At 43.4% G+C, this 7,612-nt stretch overlaps 1 long non-coding RNA gene across 1 annotated transcript; it reads left to right on the forward strand.

Moving 5' to 3' along the window:
* Positions 1 to 2,125: 2,125 nt before the first annotated feature.
* On the forward strand, positions 2,126 to 6,489 carry LOC134732215 (uncharacterized). Its single transcript, XR_010115163.1, has 3 exons — positions 2,126 to 2,250; positions 2,633 to 2,718; positions 5,313 to 6,489. It is a non-coding gene; the product is annotated as an uncharacterized lncRNA (long non-coding RNA).
* The last annotated feature ends 1,123 nt before the right edge of the window (positions 6,490 to 7,612 follow it).

Consider the following 7,612-nt stretch of genomic DNA (forward strand, 5'->3'; position numbering starts at 1 on the left):
TCAGACCTTCAGAACTTTAAGAGAGTTTGAAAAATACATCACAGACCATTGGAACATGTTTTCAGTGGCAAAACTATATCACTCTCCTTTCTTTTTAGCTTTTCGCCTTGGGAAGGAGGTTTGCTTCACTTTTTATTTGAAATGGAATTGTTTCTGTTGTTTTCCTAAACCTAGAGAGTGAAGGAAGCCATCCTCGAGGAGTCAAGACAAACTTTGGATGTGATTCTTGTTGATTTCAAGTAGCTTCTTTCCCTATAAGACAGTAATATAATGGAAACATTTGTCTTTCTGTCACTAACGCAGACATTTGTGTTGTTTTAAGCCATCAACTATTTTGGTACATTCTTACAGGAGCAATAGGGAGCTAATTAGAGGGGGAGCAACCGTGAGATGAGGGAGCTTGTGTTCCCTCCTCCCCCACTCCCTAGGGGTGGCATCTGATGTGGTTCGGGTCTGTGTCCTTGCCCAAACCTCACCTGGAATTGTAACCTTCAGTGTTGGAGGTGGAGCCTGGTGGGAGGTGATTGGATTACAGGAGTTTATTTCTACCGAATGGTGCTGTCCTTGTGATAGTGAGTTCTTGAGAGATCTGGTCATTGGAAATTGTGGGGCACCTCCCTCTCTCTCTCTCTTTCTCTCTCTTGTTCTGCCTTTGTCATGTGAGGTGCCTGTTCCCTCTTCACCTTCTGTCATGATTGTAATTTTCCTGAGTCCTCCCCAGAAGCCAAGCAGATGGCAGCACTATGCTTCTTGTACAGCCTGCAGAACTGTGAGCAAATTAAACCTCTTTTTTAAAATAAATGACCTGGTCTCAGGTATTTTTTATAGCAATGTGAGAATGCCCTACTACTGCATCAGTGAGCTGCGCACATCTCTGTCCTTCACTCTCATTTCCCTTCAGGCCCAGGGATGGGAAAGAAAAACTCTCCACCTGCCCCACCCTTGCAAATAGAATGCCTTCTACACTTCTCTCAATTTATAGGAATTTGAATTTGCCATTGGTTCCTGCTGAGCTGCTATGAAGAGTAGCAGCGAGGAAGCGAGGACGGGACTCTGTGGGAGATGAGCTTGCACGGTAGCCTCCTCTCTCTGGCCAGGGTCTGCCTTTTTAGTTGAATCCCTTCTGGGCTCTAATGAGAATGAAATACATCCCCCCAACTGATGACCTCAGTCCTCAAGCCCCGGTGCTGTGGTTGCTATTTCAAAGGGTAAAATTTGTTTCATGTGGAGAACATTTATCATTGGTTTCCAAGGGTTAACAGTGGGGAAGATAGAGTGAAGAAGATGGAATTAAAACACTGCCATGAGAAGTTAAAGATGTGTAGATGTGTTATAAAATATATCAGAAAACTTAAGAAAATGAACTCTTCTTGTGTTTTTGAAAACAATGCTTAAAGACCTCTGAGTATCCTATTAATTTTTTTTTGTTTAAAAACAATTTTTTTTTTTTTTTTTTGAGACAGAGTCTCACTCCGTCATCCAGGCTGGAGTGCAGTGGCGCAATCTCAGCTCACTGAAACCTCTACCTCCCAGGTTCAAGCAATTCTCCTGCTTTAGCCTCCTGAGTAGCTAGGATTACAGGCACAAGCCACCACGCCTGGCTAATTTTTGTATTTTTACTGGAGATGGGGTTTCAACCCCTAATTTTCAACCGCTGATTTTTGTATTTTACTGGAGATGGCCAGGCTTGTCTCGAACTAATGACGTCAAGTGATCCGCCCGCCTTGGTCTCTCAAAGTGCTGGGATTACAGGCATGAGCCACTGTGCGTGGCCCAAAAACACTTCTTAAAGAACTCTTATTTTGAGTATCCTCTTAATTTTTTGAACTTTTGGAAACAGGACAAAGAACTCTTTGGAGAAGGGGAATAGGTCTCTGTGGAAGGAGAAGAAAGTTTGAGCAAACCATCCAATGGAAAGCAACGAGGCGACACTTTCTCTTTTCTTATCCCACTGCTATTTTGTGGCTATGCACTGCCCAGGTAGTGTCAATAATGTAATCCTCTGCTGTGATTTAATGGCAGTGTAAGGTTTCAGGCTAAATTTTCTGATAATGTTTGAAAAATATATCACTGACCGTTAGAATGTGTTTTAAGTGACAAAACTCTCACTCTCTTTTCTTTTTAGCTTTTCACCTTAGGAAGGAGGTCTCTTTACTTTTTATTTGAAAAGGAATTGTTTTTGTTGTTTTCCTAAACCTGAGGAATGAAGGAAGCCATCCTTGAGGAGTCAAGATAAACTTCAGATGTAAGGTCTGTTGATTTAAAGTAGCTTCTCTCTCTCTGAGACAGTAATATAAACGCAGCATTTGTCTTTCTGCCGCGAATGCAGTTCTGCCGTTTGTAGTGGCCTGGACTCCCTCTGGGTGGAATGTCTCACCAGGCCTTGTGGGAAGAGGAGAGCGGGGATTCTGACGCAGATGCTGCTGCTGGAGGCGCTGTGATGCCCGCACATCGTTACTTAACACGCAAGGGCTGTCCATGGTCACTGTCTCTTTTCAGTGCATGATATAATTGGTATTTCATGACTGTAATAGAAAAAAATACTCAAGTGTCTGTGCGGATGATTGAATAGAAGAGAAACCTACTCTGTGCTCATAACACTGGGTTTTGTTTGTCCCATCTTCCCTTCCAGCTGAACAGTTGCTGGGTCACAGAATTCCACCGGGAAGGGGAAGAGCCTCTGGAGCAGTGCCCACAGTCCTGCCTTCTGTGGTTGGGGTGAGTTGGGTGAATGGAGTCAACCCAGACCTCGGGATGTGGCAGAGTAGGATCTGCAGGCTGGCTCTGCCCTGCCCAGTGGGCAGGGACAGGTGCTCTGGGTGGGGGCTGTGCAGGCTGGGTGCCTTTACTCCTTAGGCTCCTGTCACCTTGCTCTCAGCCACTGCTGCAGGCAAGCATTGGGCAGGTGCATCTCTCACAGGAAATAGACAACTTCAAAGGCATGGTTGCTGTCTATCCTGTCACCCCCATGCACTCACAGGATGAGATTTTCTCAACCATTTGGCAAAATAAAATTTAACTGTCAAAAATAAAGGTCTGATGCTGCCTGTGAACAGCTTTATATTTCATCCTTAATGCTTCTGTCTCTGTTTTTTTTTTTTTTTTTTTTTTTTTTTTTTTTTTTGTGTGTGTGTGTGTGTGTGTGTGACATGGTCTTGCTCTGTTGCCCAGGCTGGAATGTAGTGGTGCAATCATAGCTCACTGTAGCATCAAACCTGTGGGCTCCATTTAGCTCTGATGTTAGCCTCCCAAGTAGCTGGGACTACAAGTGTGCACCACCATGCACACTTTTGTTTTTTATTTTTATTTTTTAAGGGATGAAGTTTCACTATGTTACCCAGGCTGGTCTGGAACACCTGGGTATAAGGGACCCTCCCCCTTCAGCCTCCCAAAATGTTGGGATTACAGGCATGAGCCACCATCCACAGCCCTATATATATAAAAATTTCAGGACTATTATCCATCTCCTAAAATCAGTGTAGAGTAATTTTTAAACCCACTCTCCTGTATTCTGCATATCAGCTTTAGTTGCTTTCTGATGCTGAGCCTTCTGCATTATCCGGGATAGTTTTATCCTCTCAATAAACACAGCCATTTCCTTGAACAGGGGAGGTAATACCTGCATAAGTGTATGTACAGTATGTAGCAAACCATGTGGGTAATTCCTAAAGTATTTTGCTTTGCAATAATCAAGGGTTTGAAAACCCTGGATGAGTATTGGCACTCTGGTGTCTCACTCCCTCAGCTCTCTCCTCTGCATTTTCTTTGCTGCTTTATGGTTTCCTCCATCTTTGCTGTGTGTCCCCTTCTTTCCTAATTATTTTAACTTGAAATGCTGCTTTTTAAATACGGTTGCTGGCTTCTCAAGCTTTCCATATTAAATTTATGCTAAGTCCTGTATCTTGGTGGCAGTGCATCAGTCTTTCCTCGGCGCAGTCCTTGCTGACATATCCTTTTTGTCCTCTATTCCAACGTCTGCTCTGCAAGAGGCGTCTGGCTCCAATGCCTCATGCCAAGCTGCCTTGAAATCGTTTCTGAAAACTTACCATTTTGCTGAAAACGTATTTCTCTAGTGGAGTCTCCAGTGACAGATGGTCTGTTTCAATATTTTCCTGCCCACAAAAAATCCCAGTAGTCATGGGAAAGAAATGTATACCTTTGTAAGGAGCATTTTGGGTGGGCTTTCTGGGGTTGGTTTCTTTGCTTGTTATTTCCTGCTAGAAGTATGTTAGATGGCGGCTGTGTCCTATTATAGAGCCGTGTTTTGCATAAAGTCTCATCAGCTGTCAGTGTCATGACTTAAAATGTGATAATGAGATAGAGACATTTAAGTTCCAGATTGCTCAGGCAGTGTGGAGTCGATCATGCCTGCATAGCTGTCCAATTCAAGCATGCATGCAGACACGTGTGTGTCTATTTCAGCATTCTCAGTTGGATGACAATTTTACTTTGGATGGATTTTATGATTTACATAGAATTATATACATCTTCTTTAAAGTCTTTTGCCCAAGTTGCACTGAGACTCTCAGAAGGGTGATTTTCAATAGAGAATCCTGGTACTTATGGTTATAACATTTGAGAAGAGCTAACACTTGACACACTTCCGCATTTTCAGCAGCACTGTGAAAACTACAAATTCATTTACATGATTTGTTGAAAAATTGCAGAAATTCTTTAAATTTTGTTTCTTTTTTTGAGATGGAGTCTCGCTCTGTTGCCCAGGCTGGAGTGCAGTGGTGCGATCTCGGCTCACTGCAAGCTCTGCCTCCTGGATTCACTCCATTCTCCTGCCTCAGCCTCCCAAGTAGCTGGGACTACAGATGCCCGCCACCACACCTGGATAATGTTTTTGTATTTTTAGCAGACGGGGTTTTACCCTGTTAGCCAGGATGGTCTTGATGTCCTGACCTCGTGATCTGCCCACCTCAGCCTCCCAAAGTGGTGGGATTACAGGCGTGAGCCACTGCGCCCAGCCTAAATTTTGTTTCTAAAAGAAGTGAGAGCTAGAGGTAATAAAATGACGTACAAGAAAAAGAAAATAAATTTGAGAAGATTAAACCCTCAATAATCCCATCTTGGCTGAAAGTGGGCAAAAGGCAGGTTGCAAAAAGCAGCAACAATAGGTGTATCCTCAGAGTTGCTGCTGCTTTTTCTTCTACCAGGAAAAGCTTTCCATCATCATTTAGTAGCATATAAAATCTGAGTGTTTCAGACTAGAAAGCCAAAGTAAATACTTCCAGGGTATGTAGGCTTTCTTGATGGTCTTTCTGAGGACTAATAACAAATTGTATACCTGTTCTCTTTCTTCATAGAGATTTCAAAATGAGTTCTGGGAAATGTTAGGCCATATGTAAAAGAAGAAGTGATCTTGAGAAAGGCCATGGTACCCGTGGCTGGAGGTCCTGGACGCAGTCTGTCCCTCATCTCATCCATGGAGAATGTTCCCTATATTAGTTTGTTCTCACATTGTTATAAAGATCTACCTGAGCCTGGGTAATTTATAAAGAAAAGAGGTGTAATTGACTCACAGTTCTGCAGGCTGTACAGGAAGCCTGGCTGGGGAGGCCTCAGGAAATTATCAATCATGGCAGAAGGTGAAGTGGAAACAAGCACATCTTCCATGGTTGGAGAAGGAGGGAGAGAGCGAAGGGTAAGGCACCACACACTTTTAAACAACCAGGTCTTGTGAGAATTCACAGTCATGGGAACAGCCAGGAGGAATTCTACCCCCATGATCTAATCACTTACCACCAGGTCCCTCCCCCACCACTGGGGATTACAATTTGACCTGAGATTTGGGCGAGGACACAAATCCAAACTGTCATTCCCCAACTTGTTACAACACCTACTGCTCCTTGCTTCAGTGCTCGTTTTCAGCTGGCTTCAGTTGCTAGTTTCTGGTGTTTCTTAATTGGGTTTCTTAAATGGTTTTCGGAGGTTATGTAAAATTGTGTCACCGAAATATGTGTGTGTGTGCATGTGTGTGTGTGTGTCTGCACGCATGCACATGATCTCCTGGGGGAGAGATTCAAACATTTTCATCATGTTTTCAAAAGATGCCGGGATCCACGGAAGGTTAATAATTACTTCTTCTTGTGTCCTTGTTCAGCATGGGTTCTTTCAGTGAAATTAGGTAAATACCTCACTCATATAGCCTGACACTGTGAATATAGATTGTGCTATAGTTTAAGTGTTTCTTCTAAGAAACAAGTGTTGAAAGCTTAATCCTTAAGACAACAGTGTTGGGAGGTGGGGCCTCATGAGGTTGATGCCATCATGATGGGAGTGAGTGAGTTACTGTGAGAGCAGGCTCCTGATAACAGGATGAGTTTGGCCCCCTTCTGCTGCTCTCTCACGCACACTCTCTTGCCCTTCTGCCTTTCATCACGTTATGATCTGGCAAGAAGGTACTCGCCAGATCCCAGCCTCTTGATCTTGGATTTCCCAGCCTCCATAACTGTAAGCCAATAAATTTCTTTTCATTATGAATTACCCAGTCTCTGCTGTTCTGTTATAGCAGCACAAAACAGACTAAGATAGCTTGCAAACTCAAAAGGCTTTGGAAGCAAGGCGCATAAAATGAATGACCGTAGCAGGTGATCTACAAGACAGTAGGGAGTGTTGGGGCCTGTGGGCAACTTGGAGAGTGGTGGCTTATTTAAGGACACCCTAATTCAGTCAAAAAGTTTACATTCAACTCAACTGCTGGCTGAATATGGTTCACAGGAACTGCACTGCCATTTATGACAACCTCTGCTTGTTGAGAACAAAAGAGAGAGATAGCCTCTTCCTTGTCTTTATTTTCTGTTTATCTATTAGAAATGCAGAACAATAGTAGGTAGATGGGATAGGAGCTGGTCATCGCGGGTCCCAATCAAACAATATCTTGACATGATTTACAAGGATTAAGTCCTTTCAAAGTGTTCAATTGAACCTAGAATAAAGTAGAGAATTTCTGACATGACCTGCTAGTCATACCCAGCACGGCCTGGCCTCTGCCTGCCTCTCCCGCTGTCTCTGGGCCTCTTGCTACTCTCCTCTCCTCTCACTAACCTCCAGACTTCTTTCTTCTCTCTGCATGCATCTGGCTCTTTTCCACATCACAGTCTTTATTTATGCTCTTTTCTCCACCTGGCAAACCTTCATATTCACTTTCATAGCTAACTCCTACTCAGTTCTTTATGTTCTAGTTCATATTTTTTGCTTAAGGTATTACCATCCTTACTGTTCGTAGACAGCAAACTTCTTGACAGCAAGGATCATGCAAACCATTTTTGCTGCTGCATTTTCTAGCACAGTGCCTGACACCCAGTAGGCACTTAGTACACATTCCTCGAATGAGTCCACGGCAATATCAATGATTAGAGATGAATAGATATCTGGGAAAAGCTGACCTCTTGGGTGAGGCTTCATGGATGGCACAGCCTTGGTGTCGTCACCATATCCCACAGACTGACTCTCAACTTTGTAGGTTTCTGAGCCTGAGTTGTATGTCTGTCAGGACTCAGTGATTGATTGACTCCCCTAAACTTATGGGAGACTGTGGTTTAAAGTAGAATGCTGATTTTATAATTCATTATAAGACTGGGCCCAGTGGCTCACTCAGCACTTT

The sequence above is a fragment of the Symphalangus syndactylus genome, chromosome 1 (assembly GCF_028878055.3).
Source record: "Symphalangus syndactylus isolate Jambi chromosome 1, NHGRI_mSymSyn1-v2.1_pri, whole genome shotgun sequence".
Taxonomy (NCBI): domain Eukaryota; kingdom Metazoa; phylum Chordata; class Mammalia; order Primates; family Hylobatidae; genus Symphalangus; species Symphalangus syndactylus.